The sequence below is a fragment of the Salvelinus alpinus genome, chromosome 21, assembly GCF_045679555.1.
Source record: "Salvelinus alpinus chromosome 21, SLU_Salpinus.1, whole genome shotgun sequence".
Lineage (NCBI taxonomy): Eukaryota > Metazoa > Chordata > Actinopteri > Salmoniformes > Salmonidae > Salvelinus > Salvelinus alpinus.
In genome coordinates this window covers 34,662,817-34,677,716 of record NC_092106.1, presented here as the reverse complement: position 1 = coordinate 34,677,716, position 14,900 = coordinate 34,662,817, and the positions used below count along the sequence as shown (strand labels likewise).

Here is a 14,900-nt window from a genome sequence, read left to right as displayed (position 1 = left end):
CAACGTATCATAACAGGAAATCATGACCCTATTATTTAGTATCTTACCAGTCATGTCCATAGGCTTAAACAATGATTTTGAAACAGGTCTTTGTTCCTACTCTTGGCAGTATGAGACGACGTCCAACACAAAGCAATTGTGCCATCTAGTGCAGAGTTAGTGTCACTCCCACATGCACATGTGTTTCTGCTCTACCATTGGGTTTCACCACCCTCCATCCACAAAACAAAATGGAACCATGCAGTCATTCTGACCCCAGTCTGTATCTTAACATGGATATCCTGGGGTGTAGAACAAAGATCTGTAGGAACTCTCAATGAGTTTCACCCGGCAATAAAATCCATGAGATGTCTTAGTGACTAGTACATCTACTGGTCTGGTACAAATAATAGGACAGATGTGATCTGTGGTCACACTCAGTTTAATCTCCTATGATGACTAGTTATGTATCCCATCAATATGTTGGGTTCCTAACACTGAGCACTAACCTGTCACGTGTACTAGTCAATCATCAGAGGACTGAGTTGTTTTATCATCATCATCCCACAAGGGGGCCTCAGTCACAAAGCATTTATCTTGTCAAACTCACCTACCAGTAGGTACAGTAGGTAGGGATTTCAACCTGAACAGATCCTCATCTCAATAAGGACTCATAATACACACTTCTATATTGCTTCAGTGTGTAAGATATATTTTTTCATGTGTATAACTAAATGAGTGAAACCTTTGAAATACATTTAGGAGCTCCAGGTGTTCACACTACATATATATGGTAAAGGAAAAGGAGATACGTTGTGATGTATTTAGTCCACTGCCAATAATAATACCCTCCATTGAGTGAATGTAAAACACTGCCCCCATTAGAATCAGCTTGGCCGTCAAACAGCACTCTCTGACACTGGGAAACATTAGTCTTCATTGCGAGGCCCCTCCATTACTCAGATTCAATATCCATTTATTCTTGGTAATAAAAAAATCAATCATGGTGTTTGGCAGGCATCCATGGCATCTGATAAGTTGGATCTTGGCACATCCTGAAGGGCTGGACGTGCCCTCACTGTAGGTCCTGGGGCTGTACTGTGTGTAAAACTTGTATGTGACTTCAGGTTCAAGGGAACCAGAGATAAACAGTGTCCCTCTTACCTCTAATGGAGTACACCCAGCACCAACCTGGGAAGTGGGGATTGTGATGCCAAAGGCCTGAACCCAGTGAGGACTGTGATGCCAAAGGCCTGAACCCAGTGGGGACTGTGATGCCAAAGGCCTGAACCCAGTGGGGACTGTGATGCCAAAGGCCTGAACCCAGTGAGGACTGTGATGCCAAAGGCCTGAACCCAGTGAGGACTGTGATGCCAAAGGCCTGAACCCAGTGAGGACTGTGATGCCTAAGGCCTGAACCCAGTGGGGACTGTGATGCCAAAGGCCTGAACCCAGTGGGGACTGTGGAAAAATGTATTTATGGTTAGCTGCATGAGTCTATGAAGCCACCTGGGACACAATCCCTTTGAAGAATGTCTCTGTGACATTCATTTGTCAAAAGCAGTACTCATTACAAATTCACCCGAGCCATCTATTAGATGTTGGTTCTTGTAATTTTACTCGTTTTTGATCTGAAATGTCTCTCTGTAATATCAATCAGTCGTCCAGTTTCACAGGGAAGAAAAATACAAAACAACTAATGGCCAATCCTGAGCAATTTCCATGATGCATTCTGGGAATTATCTGGAGATGAGTTAGAGCAGCGAATGACAGACCGAGGCTCAGTCTGACAGCCAACAATAGCTGAACACTGACCAGGGGAATAAAACACATCCGCTCACAGAGGATGACTTCTCCTTCAGAGACTCTCAGAGCCATTACGGAATAACAATCTCAATCGTTTTCAGGTTGGAAATAACTGTTGCGGAAGCCTGCAATTCTTATTCTTGCTGTCAAAGATTAAAGCCATGTCTAAGAAAACATCCACAATAAATATCAGAAGCAATGCAATGCCTATTATACACTGAGTGGACAAATCATTAGGAACAACTTCCTACTATAGAGTTGCACCTCCTTTTGCCATCAGAACAGCCTCAATTCATCGGGGCATGGACTCTACAAGGTGTCCAAAGCGTTCCACAGAGATGCTGGCCCATGTTGGCACCAATGCTTCCCACAGTTGTGTCAAGTTGGATGAATGTCCTTTGGGAGGTGGACCATTCTTGATAAACAACACATTTCTGAGTGTGAAAAACCCAGCAGCGTTGCAGAATTTGACACTCAAATCGGTGCGCCTGGCAGCTACTACCATACCCTGTTCAAAGGCACTTAAATCTGTTGTCTTGCCCGTTCACCCTTTGAATTGTCTCATGGCTTAAAAATCCTTATTTAACCTGTCTCCTCCCCTTCAGGTAACTGATGCAAGCAGTAGAATCAGATTTTAAATAACTGGTAAAAAATACACCTTATGGAACAACGGGGAATGTGAAGAGACACAGACAAAGGTACAGATACATGCATATGCACACATTGTGATATTGTTGTATGGTGGTATTATACATTTTGTATTGTAGATATGTAGTGGTGTAATAATGTTATATGATGTACTGTTATATATTTTGTTATAAATGTAATACAATTGATTTAATATGTGGGGATCTCTAGTAAATTCAAATACAAAATCTACACTGATTGAAGCGGATTTAATTAAGTGACATCAATAAGGGATCATAGCTTTCAGCTGGCTTCACCTGGTCAGTCTATGTCATGGAAAGAGTTTTGTACACTCAGTGTATGTGATGCTATTTACCTGTTAACTTCCACTGTTAGTGTAATAACAACTCATGCACTTCTACCAGCCATGTAACAGGTCATAACTCCAGAGCGGTCTTGCTCCTCTGGCCTGGCATCACGTCAGTCTCTGTCTCCCTGCCCAGCAGCAGCCAGTTCACCTTGACAGTGTGCCATACCCCAGCCGGACGGCTGGGCGGAAGGAAGGAAGATGGAAACAGTTGCTTAAGGGAAGCAGCGGAGCTAATAACCAGACGGAACTGCAGCCAGGAGTCACAGAGACACCCCAGCGACTGTCTGTCTGCACAGAAATAACACCACTACACAGTACAGGAATAACACCACCACTACACAGTACAGGAATAACACCACTACCCAGTACAGGAATAACACCACCACTACCCAGTACAGGAATAACACCACCACTACATAGTACAGAAATAACACCACTACACAGTACAGGAATAACACCACCACTACATAGTACAGAAATAACACCACCACTACATAGTACAGGAATAACACCACTACACAGTACAGGAATAACACCACTACACAGTACAGGAATAACACCACTACACAGTACAGGAATAACACCACAGGAATAACACCACTACACAACACAGGAATAACACCACTACACAGTACAGGAATAACACCACAACACATTACAGGAATAACACCACAACACATTACAGGAATAACACCACTACACAGTACAGGAATAACACCACTACATAGTACAGGAATAACACCACTACACAGTATAGGAATAACACCACTACACAGTATAGGAATAACACCATCACACAGTACTGGACTTACACCACTACACAGTACATGAATAACACCACAACACAAGAATAACACCACAACACAGTACAGGATTAACACCACTACAAAGTACGGGAATAACAACACAACACAGTATGGGAATAACACAACACCACAGTATGGGAATAACACAACTACACAGTATAGGAATAATACCACTACACAGTATAGGAATAATACCACTACACAGTATAGGAATAATACCACTACACAGTATAGGAATAACACAACTACAGAGTATGGGAATAACACAACTACACAGTAATAACACCACAACACAGTATAGGAATAACACAACTACACAGTATAGGAATAACACAACTACACAGTATAGGAATAACACAACTACACAGTACAGGAATGTGGTGTTTTCTGGGGGGACTATCTGTTGTTCCATGTAGTGAATCTGTTATTCAATGTGTTTCTATGGGCTAATAGCAGTAATGCCAAATTCAATGTTTAATTAAAAAGAAGATCCGCTTAGACAGGGCTTAGACTCTAGAGGGTTTTAAGGGCAACATTTTTTCCGATCGTGTTTTGTTCTCGAAACATGTTTTAAAGACGACCTGCATTCGCGGAGACCAAATTAAGACATTATTTTGCATATGTCGGCTCAATGGGAAATTACCATTTACATGTCAATGGTGCTATAATGCGGATCTTCCGCAGTCTGGATTTAATCTAGGCCTAAGAAATCTTACAGGATGCAGAGAAGTAGTGATCTAATCTTTTTCAACTTAGACCTTTGCAAACAGGGTGCTCTGAAACAGGAACACAGATTCTGGGCAAGTACTGCTGCTGACATGGACCTTCCGACCTGTTTCCTGAATGTGATGAGTTCTGACTTAGTCATCAGCAGCCCCCTGTCTAGGGACCAGCAGCTCACCCAGGCAGTAAAACCATCCTGACAGCAGATGTAGATGTCATGATGAAATACAGAAGGAAGTCCTGCCTTGGAAGGGGTCGTAAATAAGATGCAGCTGTTGCCTGCTGCACACCTGAGATTGTGTGTGTGTGTGTGTGTGTGTGTGTGTGTGTGTGTGAGCGTGGCACGGGGGGAGACAGCACATCTGCCAGGGCAGTGAGTTGCCTGATAGTGTGACAGATTGATACATAACAGGACATAGAGCAGGAGACCTACATTACACTGTTTAACATCCATATAATGAACACAACATCCTTATAATGAACACAACATCCTTATGACGACCACAACATCCTTATGACGACCACAACATCCTATGATGGACACAACATCCTTATAATGACCACAACATCCTTATAATGACCACAACATCCTTATAATGACCACAACATCCTTATAATGACCACAACATCCTTATGATGGACACAACATCCTTATGATCAACATCCTTATGATCAACATCCTTATGATCAACATCCTTATGATCAACATCCTTATAATAAACACAACATCCTTATAATAAACACAACATCCTTATAATAAACACAACATCCTTATAATAAACACAACATCCTTATAATGAACACAACATCCTTATAATGAACACAACATCCTTATAATGAACACAACATCCGTATAATGAACACAACATCCGTATAATGAACACAACATCCGTATAATGAACACAACATCCGTATAATGAACACAACATCCGTATAATGAACACAACATCCGTATAATGAACACAACATCCTTATAATAAACACAACATCCTTATAATAAACACAACATCCTTATGATGAACACAACATCCTTATGATGAACACAACATCCTTATGATGAACACAACATCCTTATGATGAACACAACATCCTTATGATGAACACAACATCCTTATGATGAACACAACATCCTTATGATGAACACAACATCCTTATGATGAACACAACATCCTTATGATGAACACAACATCCTTATGATGAACACAACATCCTTATGATGAACACAACATCCTTATGATGAACACAACATCCTTTGACGAACACAACATCCTTATCACGAACACATAGGACGTGTGCTGTAGGCTGTAAACCACACAACAGTTCATATACTAGCTGTATAATGCCCATTCTACATGTTTATACCGTACATCATAGCTGGATCTTATTGGTTTATGTAAAGGATATGATTAAATGTCTCCAACGCTGAGGGACGTGAAGTTGTCTCTGTCATTCTTAAAAGGCACGGCTTCAATTTCTACTTCAAAGGCTGCTTGATTGGTAGCCCAAATTAGTTTATAATACTCTAGCAAATTAATCCCACCCCTGCAACTAAAACTTAGTCCATAGAGGTTGATCCTCAGTCATGTGTTCAATGTACTGTGCTCCCAGCATGGTAGGGCAGAAACAGACACTATGGGTTTGACTAGGCTGAACTAATATGTTGAATGTACCTATAACACATCTGTACATTTCTAGCGGGTGCTGGGCAAAATCCACAATTTGAGTGCATAGATAAGTAGTCAGACTGGTCACCATGTCCTGATGGTCCCACTGGGAACAATGTGATGAAATGAAGCCAGTGAGAAAGCAGCGTTTTTTGTGCAAGTGGAACTGTAGTGTCTTTCCTAATGCAAGAGGAAGAGCCTTTATAGCTTATGAGATTAATGTACGTTTGATGGATTTGAATCCCGAAAAGCTTTGGACTCAACCACAGACTGAAAGGAAGGAGGATAGTTACCAACCACAGACTGAGAGGGAGGAAGATAGTTACCAACCACAGACTGAGAGGGAGGAAGATAGTTACCAACCACAGACTGAGGGGGAGGAAGATAGTTACCAACCACAGACTGAGAGGGAGGAAGATAGTTACCAACCACAGACTGAGAGGGAGGCAGATAGTTACCAACCACAGAGGGAGAGGGAGGCAGATAGTTACCAACCACAGACTGAGAGGGAAGAAGATAGTTACCAGCCACAGACTGAAAGGATGGAGGATAGTTACCAACCACAGACTGAAAGGGAGGAAGATAGTTACCAACCAGAGACTGAAAGGATGGAGGATAGTTACCAACCACAGACTGAACGGGAGGAAGATAGTTACCAACCACAGACTGAAAAGGAGGATAGTTACCACTATGAAGGTTACAACTCATCTTCTGAAGGGCTTTCTCTCCAAGAGGACTATACTTCAGTAATGACATACAGTACCAGTCAAAAGTTTGGACACACCTACACATTCAAGGGTCTTTATTTGTACTATTTTCTACATTAGAAGAATAGTGAAGACATCACAACTATGACATAACACATATGGAATCATGTAGTAACCAAAAAAGTGTTAATTTCTTGTGAATAGGGGGGCGCTGATTTCACTTTGGAAAAAATCGTGCCCAAATTAAACAGCCTCGTACTCTGTTCTAGATCATACAATATGCATATTATTATTACTATTGGATAGAAAACACTCTGAAGTTTCTAAAACTGTTTGAATTATATCTGTGAGTAAAACAGAACTAATTTGGCAGCAAACTTCCATACAGGAAGTGAAAAATGTGAAAACTAGGCTCTGTTTCAGGGCCTGCCTATTCAACTGGCTTTTATTTATCGATATGTATGCACTTCATACGCCTTCCACTAGATGTCAACAGGCAGTGGAAGGTTGAATGGGGTGTCTAGCTTGATCTGAGGCCGATTAAGAGCTTTTGGAGTGGCAGGTCCGGTATTTTGTTTGTTTTCGGTGGCGCGCGGGGGACCTCGACATTGTCTTCTGAAAAGCGTTCGGTATACACGGCGAATTGCTCCGGCTCTGATTTTATTTGATACATATGAGAAAAACATCATAAAGTAGGATTTTTCAACCGAGTTTGATCAGTTTATTCAACGGACTTTTGGAATTTTACGTTCTTTGCGCCAAGAGATGGGCATGTTCGCGCCACAATGCTAGCCAAAGTTGCTAATTCGACAGAAGAAATGGACATTCTAAAACCAAACAACGATTTATTCTGGAAATAGGACTCCTTGCACAACATTCTGATGGAAGCTCAGCAAAAGTAAGACACAATTTATGATGTTATTTCGTATTTTTGTGTAATATGTTGACTCCAACTCGGCGGAGAATAGGTGAGCGCTGTCTCAGAATAATGCATTTTGTATGTTGTAGTAAAGTTATTTTAAAAAATCTAACACAGCGGTTGCATTAAGAACCAGTGTATCTTTCATTTGCTGTACAACATGTATTTTTTAGTAAAGTTTATGATGAGTTCTTTGATTAGATGACTGTCCAAAATATCTCCGGAGATTTTGGTGAATTGTTGCTACGTATTCACAATGTATAACCACGATTTGCAGCTCTAAATATGCACATTTTCGAACAAAACATAAATGTATTGTATAACATGATGTTCTAAGACTGTCATCTGATGAAGTTGTTCAAGGTTAGGGATTAATTATATCTCTATTTTGTCGGTTTTGTGAAAGCTATTTTGGCGGGGAGTAAATGGCATTGTGTGTTTGGCTATTGTAGTGAGCTAATATAATGCTATATTGTGTTTTCGCTGTAAAACACTTAAAAAATCGTAAATATTGGCTGGATTCACAAGATGTTTATCTTTCATTTGCTGTACACCATGTATTTTTCATAAATGTTTTATGATGAGTATTTATGTATTTCACGTTGCTCTCTGTAATTATTAATTATATGATAGCTACCTATGCGGTAAAAAAATTGTGAAAATATGCGGTTGAGTCTTTTGCTATTGTGGTTAGCTAATAGAAATACATAGTGTTTTCGCTGTAAAACATTTTAAAAATCGGAAATGATGGCTGGATTCACAAGATGTGTATCTTTCATTTGCTGTATTGGACTTGTGATTTCATGATATTTATATGCTAGTATTTACTTGTGGCGCTATGCTAGGCTATGCTAGTCAGCTTTTTTACTGATGAGGATGCTCCCGGATCAGGGATGGTGATGAAGTAGAGGTTAACAAATATGGCTACCTTCTGTATACCACCCTTACCGTGTCACAACACAACTGATTGGCTCAAACACATTAACAAGGCACACCTGTTAATTTACATGCAGGTGACTACATTATGAAGCTGGTTGAGAGAATTCCAAGCGTCTGCAATGCTGTCATCAAGGCTTTGAAGAATCTCAAATATGTTTTGATTTGTTTAACACTTTTTTGGTTACTATATTATTCCATATGTGTTATTTCATAGTTTTGATAGTTATTTCATAATAATAGTTTCACTATTATTCTACAATGTGGAAATAGTAAAAATAAAGAAAAACCCTTGAATGACTTGGTGTGTCCAAACTTTTGACTGGTACTATAAGTTGATGTCCAATACGGCCATTGAAGGTGTGGTAGTCCTAAATCCATTGCCAAGAAGCAGGGGGTTAACTTCTTATGGCTGAAGGGGCAGTATTGAGTAGCTTGGATGAAAGGTGCACAGAGGTGCCCAGAGTAAACGGCCTGCTCCTATGTCATAGTTGCTAATATATGCATATTATTATTAGTAATGGATAGAAAACACTCTGAAGTGTCTAAAACTGTTTGAATTATGTATGTGAGTATAACAGAACTCATATGGCAGGCAGAAACCTGAGAAGTTCCACTTCCTGTTTGGATATATTCTGGGGGTGCCAGATTTTCAACCAAGCTCTCATTGAAAATACAGAGAGATATGGATGGGTTTTCACTTCCTACGGCTTCCACTAGATGTCAACAGTCAATAGAACTTATTCTGATGACTCTAATGTGAAGGGAGAACGAAGGAGACAGGAATGAGTAATCACTTCCATGAGGTGCCCACGCATTGAACTGGCGCGTTCACGTGAGAGTGAGCTCCGTTCCATCGGTCAATTGAAGTCGATGTAATTCTCCGGTTGGAACGTTATTCAAGATGTATGTTAACAACATTCTAAAGATTGATTCAGTACATCATTTGACATGTTTCTACTGACTGTAACGGAACTTTTGGACATTTTGTCACGTTATAGTGGACGCGCTTTGAGACTTGTTAGGGCGTTTGGTAAACAATTCGAAAGTAGCTAATTGGACATAAATAACGGACATTATCGAACAAATCAAGCATTTATTGTGGACCTGTGATTCCTAGGACTGCATTCTGATGAATTTCATCAAAGGTAAGGAAACATTTATCATGTATTTTCTGGTTTCTGTTGAGTCCAACATGGCGGCTAATTTGGCTATTGTTCTGAGCTCCGTCTCCGATTATTGCATGGTTTATTTTTCCGTAAAGTTTAAAAAAAATCTGACACAGCAGTTGCTTTAAGGAGAGGTATATCTATAATTCATGTGTATTATCATCTACATTTATGATGAGTATTTCTGTTGAAACGATGTGGCTATGCAAAATCACTTGATGTTTTTGCAACTAGTGAATCTAACGCGCCAATGTAAAGTCCGATTTTTTTATATAAATATGAACTTTATCAAACAAAACATGCATGTATTGTGTAACATGAAGTCCTATGAGTGGCATCTGATGAAGATAATCAAAGGTTAGTGATTAATTTTATCTCTATTTCTGGTTTTTGTGAAAGCTATCTTTCGCTGAAAAAATGGCTGTGCTTATTGTGGTTTTGTGGTGACCTAACATAATCGTTTGTAGTGCTTTCGCTGAAAAGCCTATTTGAAATCGGACACTTTGGTGGGATTAACAACAAGATTACCTTTAAAATGATATAAGACACATGAATGTCTGAGCAATTTTAATTATGGAGATTTCTGTTTTTTGAATTTGGCGCCCTGCACTTTTTTTGGTTTTTGTCATATCGATCCCGTTACCGGGATTGCAGCCATAAGAAGTTTTAAACAAAGTCACAGGAACCAAACCAGATGAGGTAAGGAAGATGGATCTTCAGTAATGTGGTTAGTCCACAAGGCAGCTGCTCCCGCCACTGCAGATGGTGGGATCCATGACGCAATGGTCTCGTGGGCACACCCAGACTTCCTCAAACATCATCAGGTTTATGCCCTACTGTGTCTACAGATATGACAAACCATACTATTTCTGATTATTCATATGACATCCACTAAGGTCAGAGGTTGAATGAGGACATTTTGGCTCATGGAGCATCATATATTACAGGTCAGGATAATACAGGCCTTTCACATTCTGTGGCTTTGTCCCTCCCTCCTGCTGCCTTTTTCAATACAATTTACTGCTCTTGTAGAAGACAAACTACATAGGCACTTGTCTAAAGTTTTATGTTCTCTGCCGCCCAGACTCGAGCCTTCACAGCAATCAATCATAGCCTTTTGACGCAACAAGAGCCAAAAGAAAGACAGCATTCACCTCCGACAAAGTTTCATGTTTGAAGGTTATTGTGGGATCGTAATCTCATCCAGTAGGGGAGAGTGGGGTAAGTTAAGTCAAAGGGTTAGTTGGGCCTCCCCTTGTTTCTTGGTAACCATACACAAAATTAATCATGTGACCAAAGATTTAGGAAGAGGTCATCATTTAATGGAATCTGTGAAGGAAGAACCCACATGGAAAAAGTGGTAAATTGGGTGCAAAAAAAACAGATTTTCACAAAGTCAAATGAATGCATGGTATTATCCGGTTCTTGTTGCTTGTATATAAACCAAAGTAGATTGTTTTTCTGATTGTTCTATGCATCAGTTGGGGTCTCTATAAGCTACAATATGAGGTCCTAAACCTAGCATGAATGTGCATCCATGTAGCTGTATGGGCTAATAGTCAAAATGTTTGCCTTGGGGTAAGTTTAGCCAATGGCCTTGGGGTAAGTTGAGCCAATGGCCATGGGGTAAGTTGAGCCAATGGCCATGGGGTAAGTTGAGCCAATGGCCATGGGGTAAGTTGAGCCAATGGCCATGGGGTAAGTTGAGCCAATGGCCATGGGGTAAGTTGAGCCAATGGCCACTATTCTTCATAGAAATTATTATTACCTTGAGTTAATTGTATGTATATTATGCATAGTATTTTTGCAATGTGTGATACATATGAACTCAAGATTGTGCATTTTTATTGTTACAGAGCAGACTTTATCATACCCCGTTTATACAAATATAAAACAAGCAGGGGTCTAGCCCCCCTTGAGGTTCTTGAGAGAGCAGCATAGGAAGTGAGAGAAGGGAAGAAATCCATTCCATCATCAGCTAGGGATGAAAAAAGAGACTGAATGACAATGAAGAGGTACACTGACAAAAAAGACAATGAACATGAGCCTGTGCTAAAGAGAGGCTGTGACAGAGTAGCAGAGGCACACAAGGTCTTATCTGATGACATGGAGTCTGAGTTTGCTAAGCATATCAAGAATCTCACAGACCAGTTTCGTGGGCTTAGTAGCCTCAAATGCAGAGAACTTGCCTACGAATTGACACATTGAAACAACATCTCTGTCCCAGGAAACTGGGTAAGTGATATTGAACAGAGAGATCTACAGTATATCTGAACGTAGGCATACATTTAATATATACAATATACCACACCCTCATTCCATGAATTCAACTTTGAGCTACCAGCACAATCACCCATTGTCACAGGACACCATCACCCACTTACCTCAAGGCAGCTCAATTTACCCTGTCCCTTTGCTCAATTTACTGAGCAAAGGGACAGGGTTGTGCCAAAAGATCACGTTTTTGGACAAGCTGTTTTCAAAACTGTTATGTTTACGTAAGTTCTGATTATTTCTAGTCATACACAACATCCTGAAATATATGTATATAAATAATATATTTCCCTTGATGTAGTGATGCTGAATGCTCAACTTACCCCACTCTCCCTTAAAACTAGCCCTATCCTGAAATGTTCCTTCAATGTACATAAGCTTTCTACATCAGAAATGACTCAGAAATAAGATTAGACTGCATTAGGCCTTTTGACATAATACCTGTGTTTCCTCTTAATATCCTTTTCAATGCGACTTAGGTTTGAATTCATGTAAAGGTCTGTGTTTCTCACCCTAGTTCCTCCCTGGTTTTTGCCCGTCCTCCTCTATGGCTGGTATATTTTACCCTGGCATGTGCCACAATTGAGTCCCATTAATCAGGTCTCATTGTATGGGGGCTGAATGTTAAAATTCTCACTCCTCTCCACTCCTACACATTAACCTTGTAGCTGCTTCCATCTGCACACCCCCACCCCAAAACTTGGCAAATTGTTTGGAGTGAGAGAGAGCATGGTGTGTGTGTGTTGTGCCCTCACCAGTTAGTGTGGCAGTTCCCACCATGCTATAAATAAGATGCCCACCTCTCCCTGTGGGCAGCCAGTGGAGGGATCTGACAGCAGAGGGCACAGTGACCTTGTCTCCCTGGGAGATGCACATTCAATCTGGACCCAAAGCCCAGCCCACATGGCACCCAGGTAATAAGCCAAGCACCCAATTACTGTATGCAAAATGTCAGTATTACCCCTGGAAGAGGTCTATGTGATGAATGAACAACAGTTCAAGACTGAAAAGCACAAACTGGTTTCCCAGATTAAACAAGATGTGCATAGGAAAGCAATACCACTGAAATTGGCTGCACAGTCCCCTGGGAATACAAACTGTCCAACTGGATGGAACAAAATGCACATTGGATACATAGCTGGAAATTACCCTAGACAAGCAATGTTGCTCCCAAAGGTGTTGTCCTATTGAACATCCAAACCCTACAGAGCCATGTGGAAGTAACACTGAGAGTAATCAAAGTCTTACCTTGACCCTGGGCATGCAGTGTCTGGCCACAGAGGCTGAGAAGGAGTAGGAAGAAGGGGAGAGGCACGCCTGCTGGAGGACCTATAAGTCCCACACTGCCCTGTCTTGGGGCCATCAAACCATTGGATTCTGGGAACACAACGGACCAACTGAATTAAACCACAGAAGAACACATCATAACATCATATTACATCATCAGAACATAATAGTTGATGTCTTGCACTTTCTTTAGCTGTTTAAAATAAATATCATCCTTGTGGGAAGGGCATGCAGGACTAAGACAAACCATAAGGTCACCTGGCTACAAGAAGCAATAAATCCCTCAACAGACGTTATGATGACTAAAGAGTTGACACAGCCAGTTGGTCCTGAACTATGACAACATAACAATGTAATACAGTGGCTTGCGAAAGTATTCAGCTCCCTTGGCATTTTTCCTATTTTGTTGCCTTACAACCTGGAAATAAAATTTATATCATATGATTTACACAACATGACTACCACTTTGAAGATGCTAAATATTTTTTACTGTGAAATAAACAACAAATGAGACAAAAAAAAATGGAAAACTTGAGCGTGCATAACTATTCACCCTCCCAAAGTCAATACTTTGTAGAGCCACCTTGGCACTAAGCTTGGCACATCTAGCCACTGGGATTTTTGCCCATTCTTCAAGGCAAAACTGCTCCAGCTCTTTCAAGTTGGATGGGTTCCGCTGGTGAAGAGCAATCTTTAAGTCATACCACAAATTCTCATTTGGATTGAGGTCTGGGCTTTGACTAGGCCATTCCAAGACATTTAAATGTTTCCCCTTAAACCACTCGAGTGTTGCTTTAACACTATGCTTAGGGTCATTTTCTGGCCACTCTTCCGTAAAGCCCAGCTCTGTGGAGTGTACGGCTTAAAGTGGTCCTATAAACAGATACTCCAATCTCCGCTGTGGAGCTTTGCAGCTCCTTCAGGGTTATCTTTGGTCTCTTTGTTGCCTCTCTGATTAATGCCCTCCTTGAATGGTCTGTGAGTTTTGGTGGGCAGCCCTCTCTTGGCAGGTTTGTTGTGGTGCCATATTTCAATTTTTTAAATAATGGATTTAATGGTGCTCCGTCGATGTTCAAAGTTTCTGATATTTTTTTATAACCCAACCCTGATCTGTACTTATCCACAATTTTGTCCCTGACCTGTTTGGAGAGCTCCTTGGTCTTCATAGTGCCGCTTGCTTGATGGTGCCCCTTGCTTAGTGGTGTTGCAGTCTCTGGGGCCTTTCAGAACAGGTGTAAATTACTGAGATCATGTGACAGATCATGTGACACTTAGATTGCACACAGGTGAACTTTATTTAAGTAATTATGTGAGTTCTGAAGGTAATTGGTTGCACCAGATCTTATTTAGGGGCTTCATAGCAAAGGGGGTGAATACATATGCACGCACCACTTTTCCGTTTTTAATTTTTTTAGAATTTTTTTAAACACGTTATTTTTTAAATTTCACTTCACCAATTTTGACTATTTTGTGTTTGTCCATTACATGAAATCCAAATTAAAATCCATTTAAATTACAGGTTGTAATGCAACAAAATAGGAGAAACGCCAAGGGGGTGAATACTTTCACAAGGCACTGTATAGAATATATATTAGAGATTTGAGTAACATCCTGCTAGCGGTCTGTTAATACT

The 14,900-nt window shown here is 40.6% G+C and overlaps 1 long non-coding RNA gene across 1 annotated transcript; it reads right to left on the bottom strand.

Moving 5' to 3' along the window:
* Positions 1–11,530: 11,530 nt before the first annotated feature.
* LOC139548282 (uncharacterized) lies at positions 11,531–14,479 on the bottom strand. Its single transcript, XR_011669687.1, has 3 exons — positions 14,407–14,479; positions 13,229–13,357; positions 11,531–11,684 (listed from the first exon to the last, which is right to left on the bottom strand). It is a non-coding gene; the product is annotated as an uncharacterized lncRNA (long non-coding RNA).
* Between the last annotated feature and the right edge of the window lie 421 nt (positions 14,480–14,900).